The 18,865-nt window shown below is 40.3% G+C and overlaps 2 long non-coding RNA genes across 2 annotated transcripts; one reads left to right on the plus strand and one right to left on the minus strand.

Moving 5' to 3' along the window:
* The first annotated feature begins 1,095 nt into the window (after nucleotides 1–1,095).
* LOC134321905 (uncharacterized) lies at nucleotides 1,096–2,280 on the plus strand. The gene is made up of 2 exons (XR_010013937.1): nucleotides 1,096–1,414; nucleotides 1,518–2,280. It is a non-coding gene; the product is annotated as an uncharacterized LOC134321905 (long non-coding RNA).
* Nucleotides 2,281–4,759: 2,479 nt separating this feature from the next.
* On the minus strand, nucleotides 4,760–16,650 carry LOC134321907 (uncharacterized). The gene is made up of 5 exons (XR_010013938.1): nucleotides 16,484–16,650; nucleotides 11,549–11,644; nucleotides 9,118–9,258; nucleotides 8,915–8,963; nucleotides 4,760–6,782 (listed from the first exon to the last, which is right to left on the minus strand). It is a non-coding gene; the product is annotated as an uncharacterized LOC134321907 (long non-coding RNA).
* Between the last annotated feature and the right edge of the window lie 2,215 nt (nucleotides 16,651–18,865).

The following is an 18,865-nucleotide window of genomic DNA, read 5'->3' on the forward strand; positions in this document are numbered from 1 at the left end:
CCACGTGTCGGAGGGGGCGTGGGTTAGCTTCGTTCTCCTCAATCAGAGCAGGGATTGGCACTTACAGTATGCAGTCTAAGCAATTGAGGGTTAAGGGCCTTGCTCAAGGACCCAGCAGTAGCAACCTGGCAGTGGTGAGTCTTGAACTGGCAACTAGGCTACAACTGCTATAAGGGTTTTTGCTGTATGTGAATTGTTCTTTGCACACTACATGCTTAAATGACATGTTGCATTTCAGCTAGCCAGCTTCGATCCATGATAACAAAATACCTATCCACTGGACAGTAAGAACAGTGTAAAAGATTTACTACCTGCACACAAACCTCACTCTGCATACCTAGATATTAGGTAATTATACCATTTGTAGTTTGCTTATTTGATATCACTCTGGTGGCTTGTATTTTTAAATGAAGGCTTTTTTTAATCAGCTTTGTTCCCACCCTAACAAGTGTAGGATCACACTGAACTCAGCACTCAGATTTTTATATTTTTCACAGCATGTTTTCTCATTACGGGATCACGTTTGGCCCCTCGAGATGAGCCTGTGAGAGTAGAGTCCGACCGATATTTTTTATTTTTTTGGTTAATACTTGATATTAAAATATTGATTTCCATGATTTAAGCAGGGGGTCTATATACGTGTTTCTGTGTTTTTAGGACATTTTTGTCTACAGTTAAGTTAATGTTTGAACATTTTACATCATGAATAACTTCAAATAACAACAAATACAGTACCAGCTATTCCATAGAAAGAAGAAAATATCGAAGAACTGTATTTATTAAAAAAAAACTGTTTATACTCTGGTAATATCTGAGCAACTCTGTTAATCAGTGTTTGAGTTAAATGTGATTTTAATCATTTTAAGATTTCTGCTCCAAAAACATTTCAACATCAGTTCATCTAAAGAGTGAAGTTGAGATTTCTTTTCTCAGTGTGTCATGTACGTAAATGAATATTCTTTTGAATATAACTTTTATTTAACCTACTTTATACACCGATCAGCCATAACATTAAAACCACACACTGTCCATTTTATCAGCTCCACTTACCATATAGAAGCACTTTGTAGTTCTACAATTACTGACTGTAGTCCATCTGTTTCTCTGCATGCTTTGTTAGCCCCCTTTCATGCTGTTCTTCAATGGTCAGGACTCTCCCAGGACCACTACATAGCAGGTATTATTTGGGTGGTGGATCATTCTCAGCACTGCAGTGACACTTACATGGTGGACACCTCACTGTCACTGCTGGACTGAGAATAGTCCACCAACCAAAAAAATACCCAGCCAACAGCGCCCCGTGGACAGCGTCCTGTGAGCACTGATGAAGGTCTAGAAGATGACCAACTCAAACAGCAGCAATAGATGAGCGATCGTCTTCTCGGACTTTACATCTACAAGGTGAAGCAACTAGGTAGGAGTGTCTAATAGAGTGGACAGTGAGTGGACACGGTATTTAAAAACTCCAGCAGCACTGCTGTGTCTAACACACCACCATCATGTCATTGTTATTGCAGTGCTGAGAATGATCCACCACCTGCTCTGTGGTGGTTCTGTGGGGGTCCTGACCATTGAAGAACAGGGTGAAAGCAGGGTAAAACAGTATGTAGAAAAACAGATGGACTGCAGTCAGTAATTGTAGAACTACAAAGTGCTTCTATATGGTAAGTGGAGCTGATAAAATAGACAGTTAGTGTAGAAACAAGGAGGTGGTGAATAATGAGAGCCTGTAACTATACAGATGCTATTTTAAGGGACCCAGTAGTTCATGATCGGTCGGACTCTATCATGAGCAGGAACACATTGTTGCAGACTTTTTTTTAGTATGTTTTCAAATACTCAGGTTTTACACCTCAGTCACTAGAGATAATATAAATAATGAAATCATGTTTTTGTCTGATGCACAAAGCATCATGGGAAAGTATATTTGTGTCAAGGATATGATTTATGGTTGTATTTCTATGTGCCATTTCATATCATTGCCCTACTTAGGATCAAGGTATTAGTAGTTTTCAGTTAGGCCTATATTTCAGTGCTAACTGATTATTTAATAGGAGTTGTAGAACTTCGTGGTGCCATTTGTCATAAAACTCCACTGACTTCTGAATCTTCCAGATTCACTTTAATCACTTACATATATCTTAAATACAGAATATTTATTTTTGTTCGTATAATCAATGTTTCTCTTTTTCAAGTAGAGAACTAAGCAGATACTCTTTATTTGTAGATGTTCTTGCCCTCACTTTCTGGAACTCAATAAACACAATGTAAATGTTTGAATGCTTGGCTTGTCTTATATTTGTGGTAGTGGGGCATTTTAAACATGTGAAGCTGTTTTCTCCTTGTAAACTTTACTAATGTGGACTTTATGTTGTTTTTTTTTTTCTTTTTAGCACGTCCAATTGCCCGATTGCGTCATGCTTCCTCTCCACCAATGTCGATCCCTGCTCTGATTGAGGAGAACGAAGCTAACCCACGCCCCCTCCGACACGTGGGCAGCATGCCGTATGCATCTTATCACCTACACTTTGACGAGTGCAGTGCAGCTCAGCGTTGTGTACGGAGAGACACACCCTGAGAGCACTCTTTTCTCATCTCTGTGCAGGCGCCATCAATCAGCCTGCAGAGGACGTAATTGCACCAGTCATGAGCGAGAGACCCTATCCGGCTTAGTCCCGCCCATATCTGAACAACAGGCCAATCGTTGTTCATGTGGCCACTCAGCGATACGATGTATTCGAGATCCCAGCTCTGGTTCCAGCGTGTGTTTTTACAGCTGCGCCATTTGAGCGGCCCTATTAACTTTACCTTTAAATGAATTATTGGAAAACATACTTTATCCAAAATAAAATTATTAGAATTTTATATTATTGTGTTTCTAACATTTGGTGATGTAGAAAAGTTCTACAATGTCAGTTCAAATTAGCCATAAAAGGAAGAACCCGAATCATCAACTTATGCTAAGAGGGAATCTGACCAGTCAGATATAAGCCAAGAGCTCCCTGAAAAACCAGTTTTGACATGAATTAGAATCTGCTGGACCATACCGATCAGGCATAACATTATGACCACCTCCTTGTTTCTACACTCACTGTCCATTTTATCAGCTCCACTTACCATATAGAAGCACTTTGTAGTTCTACAATTACTGACTGTAGTCCATCTGTTTCTCTTCATACCTTTTTAGCCTGCTTTCACCCTGTTCTTCAATGGTCAGGATCTCTACAGAGCAGGTATTATTTAGGTGGTGGATCATTCTCAGCACTGCAGTGACACTGACGTGGTGGTGGTGTGTTAGTGTGTGTTGTGCTGGTAAGAGTGGATAAGAAACAGCAATGCTGCTGGAGTTTTTAAACACCTTACTGTCACTGCTGGACTAAGAATAAACCAACCAAAAATATCCAGCCAACAGCGCCCCGTGGGCGGACCAACTAGGTAGGAGTGTCTAATAGAGTGAACAGTGAGTGGACACGGTATTTAAAAACTCCAGCAGCGCTGCTGTGTCTGATCCATTCACACCACCACCATGTCAGTGTCACTGCAGTGCTGAGAGTGATCCACCACACAAATAATACCTGCTTTGTGGTGGTCTTGACCATTGAAGAACAGGGTGAAAGCAGGCTAAAAAGGTTTGTAGTGAAACAGATGGACTACAGTCCGTAATTGTAGAACTACAAAGTGCTTCTATATGGTAAGTGGAGCTGATAAATTGGACAGTGTGTGTAGAAACCAGGAGGTGGCTTTACCCGTGGACTTGGACGCCATGAAAAAAAGACACGGCTGCTTCAATAGTTTTTGTCCTCAAATTTAAGTTGTTCTGCAAGTTTTCTTCCTTCTCTTTCTTTTTGTCATTTAAATCATGAAAATCCTTCGACACACATTATTTTAACTTTCAGTTTACATGTATAAACTTCAACAACACATGGACCTGGGTAAGCAACTTAAACAAAGACATTGTGCTGGTTTCGGATATGTTATATCAGGTGGTCATACTGGAGCTGACAGTACCTTGGGAAGAACAGATAGAGGAGGCCAACGAAAGGGAAGAGGGGCAAATACATGGAGCTGGTGGAGGAGTGCCGCAGAACATGGTGGAGGGCACAGTGCTTGCCTATTGTTTGTTTGTTTGTTTATTAGGATTTTAACTTCATGTTTTACACTTTGGTTACATTCATGACAAGAACGGTAGTTACTCATTACACAAGATTCATCAGTTCACAAGGTTTTATCGAACAGTCATGGAAATTTTGTATCTCCAATTCACCTCACTTGCATGTCTTTGGACTGTGGGAGGAAACCCACGCAGACACGGGGAGAACATGCAAACTCCACACAGAAAGGACCCCTGGGGATCGAACGCAGGACCTTCTTGCTGTGAGGCGACAGTGCTACCCACTTAGCCGCTTGCAAATTGAAGTGGGGGCGAGGGGCTTTGCAGGAAGGTCACAGAAAAGGAAAGCCATCAGACAAGCTTCAGAAGCAGCAGAGAAAGCTTCAAGATAGTTGTGGATTAGGAGGGACAAACCGTGGGCTATTACTACTTTGACACAGGCTGGGAACTGATCACTCCCGGTCAGGTCGCCTGGGTAAGGGGGTCTGTAGTTGAAAGACCCGAAACACCCTTTGTCCCCAGGTACTATCACTGAAGATGTGTCCTTGTTCATCACTAGGTGTATCATGCAAGTAAGGTGCTACTGGAAATGAAATGTTTACACATTATAGGTATACAAGTTTATTAAATATGCAATATTTGTCTCAGTTTATTGCTTACAAATGATTAGGCTGTTCTGTAGTCTAACATCATGTAAACATTAGTAAAGGGACAAACTGTTTCTTTAACATTTACTCCATCAACACTGTTACAATGACCAGTAAGAATATAAAGCTCTTACAGAAAATAATACTGCATGATTGTTACCACTTCTAAACTCTTTCTTGATATCTCAGAGACCAGAAAGAGCTGTTTCTCAGTGGGCTATATAAAGTATAATCGTTCACTATAGCAGATCTCAGTATTCTAACAGCGCTATGAGGTTTTGCTCATTTATGAAACCATTTATTACCCATCAGTGATCACGATTATGGATTTGTGACTCAACACTTGAATCAACTTTTATCTAAGTGCACAATATATCCAAACATTTGTAGATATCCGACACCCAATCACTTTGGACATTTATATGGGGTTCCTCCACTCCTGTGGGAGTTTTTTGTTTATTTTGGAACAATATTGAAGTGATTTGCTTCCAGTCAGCCACAAGTACATTACCGAGGTCAGGCATTGATGTTGGGCAATAATTCCTGCTTATATTTTCTGTTCCAACTAGACCAAACTTAGCAAACCATTTCTTTATGGACCTCACACTGGGCACAGGGACACTGTCATGCTGAAACAGGAACAATCCTTTCTCAGTTTCCACAACACTGGAAACAGTTGTTTAGAATATTATTAAACGGTGCAGAATTACAAACCAACAGTCATATTTTTCTTTACCAAACCCAGGTTGCCAACTATAGCATACTCCCAGCATCCATCAAACCCAGAATCATCAAACCACCAGAGGGCTGAAGTGATTCCCGACCTCAGGAACCGTTTGTACTGTTTCAAAGTCCAATACATTTACGTTTGTAGCTTTAATCCAAAGCAACTTACAATTATTACTGAATACAATTCGAGTAATTGAGAGTTAAGGGCCTTGCTCAGAAGCCCAACAGTGGCACCTTGGTCATAATGGGGCTTGAACCAGCAACCTTTTGTTTACCAGTTCAGTATCTTAACTGCTGTGCAACCACTGCCCGATGATGATGTGATTAATACTACTTAGGCAAGTGCTTGGCATTGGGCATAGTGATGTCTGTGGCCGAGCAGTCGTTCCAGATGTAACTGGTCTGGTTAGAAGGTGCTATCCTTTCACAGTGCCGTGTTTTAAACATTCACTAAGCACTTTAGTACGACTCATTATACTGCTTATGTTTGTCTAAGGAGAGTGCATGTCTGTGTGGCTAAATAAGCTGAATCTAGCACCTACAAAGAGTCAACACACTTGGCCATGTAGCTTAACCCGTTCATAATAGGAAACATTACTCGACTCTGTCATATGCTGGTAGCACCTGTAATAGCTGCTAAGATACAAATGACCTCAGAGGTTGTTTATCCTACATCTGTAACACCACAGACAGGCTACAAAGCCAGTCAGTCTTAGAACATTTTCTATACTATAATGTGTATATCTTAACAGTGCATAGTACTCAAATATAAACAGGTCGTTCATCTATACAATAGGGATTACACAGTACATTCATTAGGCCAGAATACATCTAACGTGCAGGTAAATAGCTCCTGTACAAAATGTATGTCTGCAGCTCTGGAGGTTTAAGGCAGTTTTTGCTGGTTTAAAAAGACATATGAGGTCAAAGATATAAAAATAGACAGAATAAGGGACTTTGCTCTATAAAATGAACACAGAGGTTAAAACGAATTGATGCATCCATTGTAAGGCGAGTTGCAGCTGTGTAGAGGATTCCTCCTAAATAGCACCGCAGGTTTGCTCACACGTCACGTACAGTGAATGACCAAGTCTCTGAGGTTTCTGAGCTCACAGCGACACTACAACGTCTGCATGTTCTGGAGTGTTAATCACCTCTATGCTTAACCTACCAGTATAATAATAAATTAGAAGAATCACATGCTGCTCAAAGTACACTTTGTAGTCTATTTATCAGCCAGCTCTCTGACTGAACCATCATCTCATCATGTCTGGAGCTCTATTCCATTAGGATAGCTGAAATAAATAAAAAGAGATAATCACATGTAAGTTTGTTTGTTTATTAGGATTATTTTAACGTCATGTTTAAGGATCTACCAAAGTAATTGATAAATTGAATAATTCTCTGCCTTTGGGTTAACAAGATGTAGGTTCTAGACAGGCTCTAGGAAGTCTTCCCTTTCCTGGACAATATTAAACACCTGTGGGATAAACTGGAACACTGATTGTCTTGTGAATGGCCTTCCCAGAAGAGCCATGAGTAGAAGGCAACTCTGTTTAGTGGAAGAGGATGTCCAACAAGTTTATGGTTAGGTGTAAACATACTTTTGGCTAAACAGTCTATCTGTGAGGCATTGTGAAGAGAGCATCATTGTTTAGGGATGCAATCTTAAAGAAACATTAATTCATTTATCTCTTTTACCACCAATTTATTCTGGTCAGGGTCACGCTGGGTGTATTTCATTGGGTGGGCGGTAGGAAACCCCCCACATAGGAATTTTTAGTAGCTTCAATTGGCCTGACTGCATGTCTTTGTACTTGTGGAAGGAAACCGGAACAGCCTGTAGGAAACCCATGCAGACATAGGGAGAACGCTACCCACTGTGCCACCATCCCACCCTCATTGGAAAACAATACATTAAAAAAATTGTATTGAGAATATTTTCTGTAGGATGTTGACTGAATGCAACAAAAGACCCTAAATTCTTAAATAATATTTATAATCTATAATGTTATGCTGGTATATTATGACGGCGTATTAGGGTCACTAATTTCGAGAATAAAGTCGTATATTATGGCCGAAGAGTGTGCAGCCGTCGTAGGCTTGTCAGTTCAGAGAAGCACGGGTCTCTGTACCTGGACCTCAGTACCTGCAAGCACTGAGGGCAGCCTATAATGTTACTGTGGTTATCCAATAACCCGCAAATACTATTGGGTCTTGTTTGTATTGTACGCTTCCATCCAAATGACATGATGACTAAAACCATCAATGCAACCATTTATAGCGATGCCACACAGCTTTAGTTTGTCGTACGAGTCCATAAGCCTCGGTTGAAGTACTGGCGACGACGCAGACGCCGAGCACACCGGTGGCGCACGTTCTTCTAAATAAACACAGTTTAATGCAAAGCCGTTTCAGCGTCCTTACACTAATAACAAACTGCTGATGTGCAGGAGATCGAGGATTTCTTTATTTGTGAAACCAATACGAAAGTTGCTATGGCCATAATATTTCGACTTTAATCTTGAAATCGATTCAACTTTATTCTCTGAATAATTTCGACTTTATTCTCAAAATCGAAACTTAAAAAAATATTTTTCTTTAAAGTGGCCCTAACACGCCGTCGTTGTAAATAGACTTTTTGTCTTGGATTGCAAATGTCTTAAGACATCAGCAGGGCAATGGCTGATGTAAAACATTTAGACAGGGTGTGCTTATTTTTAGGACTTGGACCAATAACAGACATCATCTGAAGTAGTTAATGCAGTAGTTAATGGTTTTTCCAGGTAATTCCAATAGGTTCCCAAACTTTTTCTAAATGTAAATGCTTGTTTGGCTATGCATTTTTATAATATGACTGTTTGTAAACGTTATGTGTTCCTTAAAAGAAAATGAGAAGTCACTGGGGATGTAACGATGCACCACTAGTGCCACAATTCGATTCGGTTATTCATTTAAGATGAATCGATATTCACTTTAAACAGCAGAGGGCACTGGCGCTATTCACCTCGCCTGGTTGACGTCACTACAGGGTTGCCAGGTTCGGAATTTTCCAGCCAAATTTATTTATGTGAGGATACTTTCTTTATCTGAATTATTCATTTATTATTCGTTTATTAATATAATGTGGGATTTGTTTTTTTCACAATAAGCATTATTTGACATTTTGTACCTACCTCAAAAATAAAAGGGAATTCATTATTTAGATAAATAAAAGATAATCACAAATACAGTATTTTATTTTTATTTTAAAGAGAAATAATAAAAGGAAACTTTGTCATAATTTGTCTTCAATTTCATTTTGTTTTAAAAAAAAAATCGGGAAGAAATTGCATCGTGAACCCAGTATCGTGAATCGTATCGCATCGTGGGTAGAGTGTATCGTTACATCCCTAGAAGTCACATTAATAAATGAACAGGTACTTACTTATATGCCTATACAGGATAAAGAGGGCCTGTAGTTTCTTCAATCGGCTCTAAATAATTAAAAAGATTTATTCATTGAGATTTTTGCGCTCGAAGAGAAACAATATTTATTTAAATAATAAAAAACCATGAGCATATTTCCTAAAACACAAACTAACTAAAACATTGGAAATGTTATTTAGTACTAGTATGTTAAGTTCTTACCACTTAGGGTTCTTTTGGATTTGCATTGATGTACCAGCACTCCTATAACCAAAGCTCCGAAAACAACCACAGCTGCCAGCACTGAGAAACTGGTGATGGCTGCCACCCTCCAGGAATTAAGAGGCTCTGATGGCGGTGGGCCTGTTAACCATTGGACAGTGTTATTGAAGGAGTTTCTGCTATTGCTCAAAAACTCACAGCATGGGCTAAAAGAGTCCTGATGGCGGCACAGTGTTTCTATTGCTTTAGGCTATTGCAACTTGGCCCACAAAAAATACACAGAAAAGAAAGTTTTATTGTGTGATTACATGGGATGGACAAACATTCTCGATACATTTATAGGCTGTTTTGGATTAGGACATCCATTGCTTAATAATCAGATTACATTTTTGTGATCACACAGATAGTGGTCTGTGGTGGGGTGTGGTAAGACCTACTTCAAAGTCTGCATTCCATAACATGTATATATTGTATTCTATTTATGCATTTACTGCTTTTTTTTCCAATCTAGTCATATCCAGTTACCCTGCTTATGTCTCTCCTTCACTGCTGCCTATTTGTGGATGAGGAAGGCCGTACCTAACTCATGTCCCCTCTGACATGCCTCCCCTCTTTACACTTGCACGAGGCTGGTTTACACAGGGTTCACACAAGGATCAGTATCACGTAAAGAGATTCACACACTGATCTCCATTATTCAGCATCCTTGAGCAGGTGCCACTGACCAGGTGCCTGGCTGGTAGCATAGCTCAGATTTGAACTAGCAAGCTTGAGATTTCAGCACTGGTGAGCTAGAGTGTTTTACCACTGTACCACCCAATCACCCGTTGCACTCCAGGACTTATTTATGTATATATCTAGTAACTGTGTAGGTCATACAGGCTGCTTTTTCATTTAAATTATTCTGCAGGCCACCCAAGGAGGATGGGTCCCTGCTGAGTCTGGTTCCTCTCAAGGTTTCTTCCTGTAATTTTAAGGGTGTTTTTGCTTGCCACTGTCGCCCTTGGTTTGCTTAACAGGGGTTTTTGGTCTGTCGGTCCTGAATTCTGTAAAGTTGCTTTGAGACAATGTCCATTGACTTGCTTTATCCTGGTGTTTATCAAACCACTCTTGTATAATTAAAGAAGTTTATATGGAGACATTATTATTACAAATATTGGTAAGTGCCATCTGGTCGATTCCAGCTCCTTCTGACCATATGGATAGTGTTTCTCCAGAACATCCTGGAGACAATATCACTCAGGAATATAGGAACATCTTTAGGATACAAAGTTTGCAACATATGGTAAACCTGGTCTTTTAAAATACCTTAAATGTATTGTTTTTTTATATGTATTAAAGAGTTATGTGTCTTTGCACACTGACCTTTGGCAGCCCTGTCATCAATTAAAGCTTTAAATTTACAAGGCTGTACTTTTGGAGCTCTTAGCAGCTATGTGGTAATGCTGTTCCCCTTAGTTACACCCAATATTTATCCTTAGTGAAACTTGTTGAAAAAATGTTACAAATCGGAGTTCCTATTGTCAGAGCTCTTTTATACCAAACACATGCCCTTTATCATAAATCAACTTACATGTGCAGCTTGTAATTAATCAAGCTCCACTTTGATGTGACTGTTTTGTCCACCTCATAAAAAATTAGTGAATGAATTACACAGATGAGGCATAACATTATGACCACCTTCCTAATATTGTGTTGGTCCCCCTTTTGCTGCCAAAACAGCCCTGACCTATCGAGGCATGGTGCTGTGGAATCTGGCACCAAGATGTTAGCAGCAGATATTTTAACTCCTGTAAGTTGTGAGGTGGGGCCTCCGTGGATCGGACTTGTTTGTCCAGCACATCCCACAGATGCTCGATAGGATTGAGATCTGGGGAATTTGGAGCCAAGTCAACACCTCAAACTCGTTGTTGTGCTCCTCAAACCATCCCTGAACCATTTTTGCTTTGTGGCAGGGCGCATTATCCCTCTGAAAGAGGCCATGGCCATCACGGCCATCATTAGTAGCTTATCTGTTGAATCGGACCACAGGGGCCAGCCTTCGCTCCGCACATGCATCAATGAGCCTTGGCGCCGGTTTACCACTGTTCCTTCTTTGGACCAATTTTGATAGATACTGACCACTGCAGACCGGGAACACCCCACAAGAGCTGCAGTTTTGGAGATGATCTGACCTAGTCATCTAGCCATCACAGTTTGGCCCTTGTCAGACTCGCTCAAATCCTTACGCTCGCCCATTTTTCCTGCTTCTAACACATCAACTTTGAGGGTAAAATGTTCACTTGCTGCCTAATATATCCCACCCACTAACAGGTGCCGTGATGAAGAGATAATCAGTGTTATTCACTTCACCTGTCAGTGGTCATAATGTTATGCCTGGTCGGTGTATATGTGCATTATTTTTTATTAGATAAATAATTCAAAAACTCACATGTGTCACACGATGGGGTTTTGGGGTACTGTATGCATGAAGAGCAGGGTACACATTCACCAATATCACTGTTATAGAAGTCAGTTTTCGTACAGGCTGTATAGGGAGAAGGGAAAAAAACAAGTTCATTTAGTTGCACATGTAAACACAATAACAATAACAGCATGGTGTTTCATGAAGGTGAAGATGCTTTCGTCTGAAGAAGAAAGGAATTCAGGGTCTTATTCATATGAAACGAGCTGGGAAATTCCGTTCAAATGATGTGGTTGAGCATTTGTGGGAAAGCGGTATTACTCATACTCTCGAGTGCACAAGCAATGATTCGTACGCGTGAATGTCTGAGCATAACCAGACTATGATGCCGCTCCAGAACCCTTACAGAGAAACATCACAGGAAGGAGTGACTTCATGAGAAGCTGAAACAACAGTGCAATTCAGTTTAACCTGTCACGTACACTCCTGACGCAAGCACTTAACAAAGCTGAAACCTTGTGGTGTGGCAGGTACCACAGAATTCACCAAATGAGCAGTTTTACAGTCTCAGTTTTAGACTGCAAATATGTCATATTCTACAGGATAATTAAGGTCTCTGCCTATTCTAGATATACAAATTTATAAAGTAAAGATTACTGATTGTACTGCATGAATAATCTTAAGATACTAATTTTAATCTTGTTTGTAAAACCAACCAACTAAAGCAAGTGAGAAATCAGCTGAACACACTTCCTGTGTGTATAAGTCACTGATTACTGTGGTAAGCATGAAACAGGTGAGTTTACTTATAGACCTTTCGACTTGTTGCACTTTGAATATTTTTACGTAGGTGCACCTACAGCTGTGCAGTACTACTGACGCAGTTGTAGGTAAAAAGCTTCAATACTTAGTCACTTTTGACCAGCACTGACATGTTCTGCATTGAACCTGAGTATTTTCACATCAAGGCCCACTTACAATCTATGACCAAAATTATTAGAATTAGAAAGTTGCCCCCCCTCATTAACACCCTATTATGGTAATACAAGCCTTCACTCATCAGGGAAGGCCTTCTATGACATTTTAAAGATTTGTACCCGTTCAGTTAAATGAGCATTTAAAAGGTCTCCTGTTCCCTTGTGTAGCCCACAAGGTTATTTAAATCGATAACCAACCGTCATTAGTCAGTGGTTAACTGACAAGCTCAAAGCATCCTATCAAAATCTAAAACACATTCGAGTCAGAAACGTTTTATTAATTAAAAAATAGTGTAACATGTAGCACGTGGCAGTAATTTTAGAACAGTACACTGTGAACAGCATTAAAGCTGATTATTTTCACATCAAGGTCTACTTACAATATGTGACCAAAATGATGTGGGCAACTGATTAGAAAGTTGCCCCCCTCATTAAGACCCTATTATGGTAATACAAGCCTTCACTCCTCTGGGAACGTTTTAAAGTGTGAAAATTTGTACCCGTTCAGTTAAATGAGCATATCAAAGATCTCCTGTAGCCCACGAGGACATTTAAATCAATAACCAACCGTCATTAGTTAGTGGGTAACTGACAAGCTCAAAGCATCCTATCAAAATCTAAAACACGTTAGAGTTTAATATCAACAAGTCAGAAACGTTTTATTGATCAAAAAATAGTGTAAAATAATGGGGGGGGGGGGGGCTGTCCCCATACTGACAAGCCACTCAAAGACCCCCCCCCCCCCCCCCAATCCATTTCCCAGCACTGGACTCTACAGTCATACTGCTGTTTAGTAGTAATTGCATATATATATATATATTTTTTTTTTTTTTTTTTTTTTTTTTTTTTTTTTTCCTACCCTTTTTTTATTTACTCTATTTACTGTACTTACACTGTACTGGAGCTGCTGTAACACTCGACTTTCCCCCATGGGGATCAATAAAGGAATCTTATCTAAGTTCAGTTGATTTTTTTTTTAATCAGAAAACGATGCATTATAGGTTTTCCTACAATGTATGTTTATTAAATGCAAAATTCAGACAAAAAAAACCATAAAGAAAGGTTTCAAGTAAAGTTACGTCAGACAGATAAGCTGCTAATAACTAGCAGCTAACTGCTATTAAATTAATTAAAAAATTATTAAAAGTAAGTACTATTAAGCAACAAAATCACCACGTTAAATTGCCTCTCCTGTTCACAATGACAGAACCTGTCTGTGCTACTGAGCTGCTCAAAGCAGTCTGCCTGTTTTATATGACTCAAAGAGACAATCAGAAATAAGCAAAGAAATAACTTCACACTGAACAGCAAATCACGTTTCTGTTATTGGTTCAGAGACAATTAAAAACAGCCTTTGCTTGCGTTGCACGGGGTAATAAAGTTTAATTAACTGTAGATTTATGGGCAAAATGGCAATTCTATTCCACAATGGCAATCATATAGTCCACAATGCAAAGTGAGCAAAACGTCAAGGTCAGTACTTTCTGGATCCACTTTCTCTGCAGAATTTGTTTTATTGTTAAAGACATCTTAAGTAGAGCTGTTAAACATGGTATTATTTACTTATTTATTAGGATTTTAACATAATGTTTTACACACTTTGGTTACATTCATGACAGAAACTGTAGTTACTCATTACACGAGATTCATCAGTGTAATATCAAACACAGTCATGGACAAATTCGTATCTCCAATTTACCTCACTTTCATGTCTTTGGACTGTAGGAGGAAACCAACGCAGACACGGGGAGAGCAAGCAAACTCCACACAGAAAGGACCCGGACCGATCCCACCTGGGGATCGAACCCAGGACCTTCTTGCTGTGAGGCCACAGTGCTACCCACTGAGACACTGTGCCACCCTATTAAAAATGGAATAAATGGCCGCTCAGGTAGCGCAGCGGTAAAATACGCTAGCACACCAGGATTTCGAATACATCGAATACATGGAATCTCAGCTCCGCCATCCTGCTGGGCTGGACGGCTATATGAACAACGTTTGGCTGTCGTTCAAACAGGGTTAGGGAGCCGGATAGGGACCTCATAACTGATGCAATTACGACCTCTGCTGGCTGGTTGTGGCGTCTGCACAGAGTAGAGGAATAATGCTGATCAGGGTGTGGCTCTCCTTGCACAGGGCTGAATCGCATATGAACTCAACTGGTGCAGGTGAAAAAATGCTGTGGCTACTGCTCACGTCTTGGAGGGGACGTGTGTCAGTACGCTCTCCTCGATCAGGGGCGGGGGGTCAGCACTAACAGAGAGGAAGCATAATGCAATTGGGTAAAAATTGGACGCACTAAAAATCGGGAGAAAAAGGGAGAAAATGCATATAAAAAATGGAATAAATAACACTGATGATGTGAATTGTCTTCAGAAAGTGAACGTGTGAAACTGTTCCCAAATCAAGACACAAAGTGAGTGTGACTGTGTTACAAACCAAGGCTGTAAGGTGCCCTGTATCCAGTGGCGGTTCTAGGGGGTGGGTGCAGCGGGGGCCAGTGACAACCAGCTTGCCCCCCCCCCCCCCGGCCTCCCTAGGAATACAGTATATGTAACTCAAATTGAATATGAAAAGGACTGAATAAATGACATTTAAGCAGAGCAAATGCCTTAAATGGTGATTCTTTGTTGATCTGTTTACATCATAAATAAAATGTTGAATTCTATTGAATATCGACTGTTTCCTCTTATTGCCCACAACGCACATTTGGGCAGAAAGTAATTGGCCCCTCTAACATAGCCTCTGGCCCCTGTCTGGCCCCTGCCTGGCCCCCCCACCACACATGGTCTAGAACCGCCACTGCCTGTATCAAACCACCACTTAGCACCCTAAAGGGTTGTGTGGTTTGAGCATATAAAAAAAAACATTTATCTACATCCTTCAGCTTGTTCTACGTATATCCTTAAATATTTCTCCTTACACCACTAACAGAAACCTTGACAGTCCTGTAGGCAGCTGTAGTCCAGTGGTTAAGGTACTGGACTAGTAAGCAGAAGGTTGCCGGTTCAAATCCCACCACTGCCAGGTTGCCACTGTTGGGCCCTTGAGCAAGGCCCTTAACCCTCAATTGCTTAGATTGTATACTGTAAGTCACTTTGGATAAACTACAACAGTTAAACTGTATGAGGCTCAGAAATGTTGGGACATTTCAGAATAGAAATCATTTTATTTAATACTGTTACCAAATTAAAGAACAAGTGAGGAATTCTGTTATATTTTTCCAAGAGTGGAAAAACCACACCAAGTGCACACATCTTTCCAAACAGCACATCCGCGCATTAGCTGCTCCACCCAGACAACACTGTTCCAAACTATACAAACACAGACTCCTAACGGCATGAGGACTGGAGCGACTCCAAACGACTACCACATCCCTACACAAGTGCACTACGTATCGCGTGAAGTGATTGTTCAAACGTCCCGTGTAGTGCACTACGGAGTACACAGGGTGTCATTTAGGACGGGCGCGCGGGACAGCAGTTCAGCTCTCATGCCGCGTGATGGAGTGAAATAAGCTTGTAGGAATGCGGAACCGGTGGGAACTCCAGCTGCTAAAGGAAACGAGCCGCGTTCATCAACATCAAGTGAGGACATAAACCAGGACAGATACACATACTGTGACTTATTTATCATTCTGTTTGTTAAAGAAATGGAAAGTTTAAGTGCATATTGAATGTACGGTTTAGTCAATAATCCTAAAACGGGATAGCATTGAGTAGCACTGTCGCCTCAGAGCAAGAAGGTCCTGGGTTCGATACCCAAATGGGGCGGTCCTGGTCCCATCTGTGTGGAGTTTCCTCCCACAGTCCAAAGACGTGTAAGTGAGGTGCACTGAAGATACGAAATTGCCCATGAACTGTGTATGACATTAAACTTGTGAACTAATGAATTTAGTGTAACCAGTAGTTACCGTTTCTGTCATGAATGACATTAAAATGCTAATAAATAACTAGCATAACAAAAAGGTAAAGAATATTCTTACATTTGTCCGCGTTAATCCCGTTTAAATGAGTTCCAGCCACGAGAGTCAGGCAGAGCAGACGGAGAACAGTGTTGATACTCATCTCTGTGTGTACAGTGAAATTTCACAGTTTCAGAATGAAGAGAAACCCCGCGGCCGGTGTGTGTGAGTGAGGAGCTGAGCTAACATGTGAATGAGTCAGGCTGAGTGTGTGGGCCTTGTTTTAACAGCGCCCACACCCACACACTCTCTGGCTACAGCCACTATGACTCATTTCCTCTCGACTGTACTCAGACTCGCTTTATGTACACTGAAAGAGCTTTTCCTGGACAAGAATGGCGTTTAGTGACACTACAGGGCATCCTGAGAGCCACTTTCCCTCTGCCACACGGTGCCAGACTATCTTATTTATTAAACGTTTACCCCAAACGCCTCACGGTAACAAGTTCTGATAATGTAAGGGACAATAATTAAACAGTATTTCTTTAATTTTTCTTATAAAAATAGTTTATAAAATAGATTTTTCGTTTAGCAAGAAACAGAAGGAGCCTCGGTAAGAACTTCCCAAGAGTTTTAGGACAGACCAGCCTCTAATAACAAGATATGAATCATAATGCTGGGAGTCGATTCCAAAGAGTTGATTCTCCGATTCCAGAAAGTAGGAATTATTTATTCATTTATTTATTAGGATTTTATTTTAACGTCATGTTTTACACTTTGGTTACATTAACGACAGAAACGGTAGTTACTCATTACACAAGATTCATCAGTTCACAAGTTTAATGTCAAACACAGTATCTCCAATTCACCTCACCTGTGTGTCTTCCTAGCTAACAGGGAACGTTCCCACAACTTTCACTAACGTTATGTAAACGTTCTCCTAATGTTATGAGCAAACAACATTAAAAAAATCATTTAAAATGTATTTGGGTATGTTCTTTAACTTGTATTAAATTGGGAAAACTGGGACTATAAATCTTCAAACATTGAAAGATAACATTCCAGGGTAAGTGAGATGTGTAAGAAAAATGTGGAAAAGTTTAAGGACGTTTTTTTAGCAACATTTTCTGTATCATAATTGAATTAAATAACTAAATAAATGAAAATAAATTTACATTCCAAGACAACGTTCCCAGAATGTTAAATTATTGTTGCAAATGAGGTTTAGGTAACGTTCTATGAACGTTTTCATAACTTTAAAAGAACGTTCTGAGAACATTAACAAAGCTGGACTCCCCCCCCACCTGGGTATTGAACCCACGACCTTCTTGCTGTGAGGCAACAGTTAGCCATTGTGAGACACGGGGAGAACATGCAAAGTCCACACAGAAAGGACCCGAGGACTTTGAAATGCACAATAAACCCAGCAATATGATATAAGCAATAGTTTACACACTGATTAAATGTAATCTGTACCTAAGGTATATGTTTATTTATTTATTAGAATTAACGTCATGTTTTACACTTTGGTTGCATTCATGACAGAAACGGTAGTTACTCATTACACAAGATTCATCAGTTCACAAGTTTAATGTTGAATACAGTCATGGACAATTTTGTATCTCCAATTCACCTCACTTGCATGTCTTTGGACTGTAGGAGGAAACCGGAGCTCCTGGAGGAAACCCACGTAGACACGGGGAGAACATGCAAACTCCACACAGAAAGGACCTGAGGACTTTGAAATGCACAATAAACCCAGCAATATGAAATGTAATCTGTACCTAAGATATATGTTTATTTATTTGTTAGGATATTAACCTTATGTTTTACGCACCTTGGTTATATTCATGACGGGTTACTGGTATAGTTACTCGTTACACAAGATTGATCAGTTCACAAGTTTAATGTTAAACCGGAGCTCCCGGAGGAAACCCACGCAGACACAGGGAGAACATGCAAACTCCACACAGAAAGGACCCGAACCGCCCCACCTGGGGATCAAACTCAGGACCTTCTTGCTGTGAGGCGACAGTGCTACCCACTGAGCCACCTTGCCGCCCAAATAGGAATTAAGAGCCATAGCAATCTTTTTTGAGTTATAGATTCCACAAATTGACAGTCTGGCACTACAAACCACACCCCATGATTTATTTGATTCATTCACATTTAATAACTGATTCATCCTGATCAGTGTCGAGGTGGGTTCAGAGCATACTCAATCATACTGAGTGATGGGAAGTCAGTCCATTGCAGTGTACCACACACTTTTCACTTACTCATTCACACTACAGTAATTTCAAATAGCCAATCCACAATTTATTTTCAGATGTTGTATGAAAACGCATGGTGACCAGAAGTGACGCATGGTGACCACACTACCTGATGCATGATTTACGGCTTTACTGTGGTCAGGGTCACAGTGAATCCAAAACCTGTGGGAGGGCACTATCATGTTTTAAA

Source organism: Trichomycterus rosablanca, chromosome 10 (genome assembly GCF_030014385.1).
Source record: "Trichomycterus rosablanca isolate fTriRos1 chromosome 10, fTriRos1.hap1, whole genome shotgun sequence".
Lineage (NCBI taxonomy): Eukaryota > Metazoa > Chordata > Actinopteri > Siluriformes > Trichomycteridae > Trichomycterus > Trichomycterus rosablanca.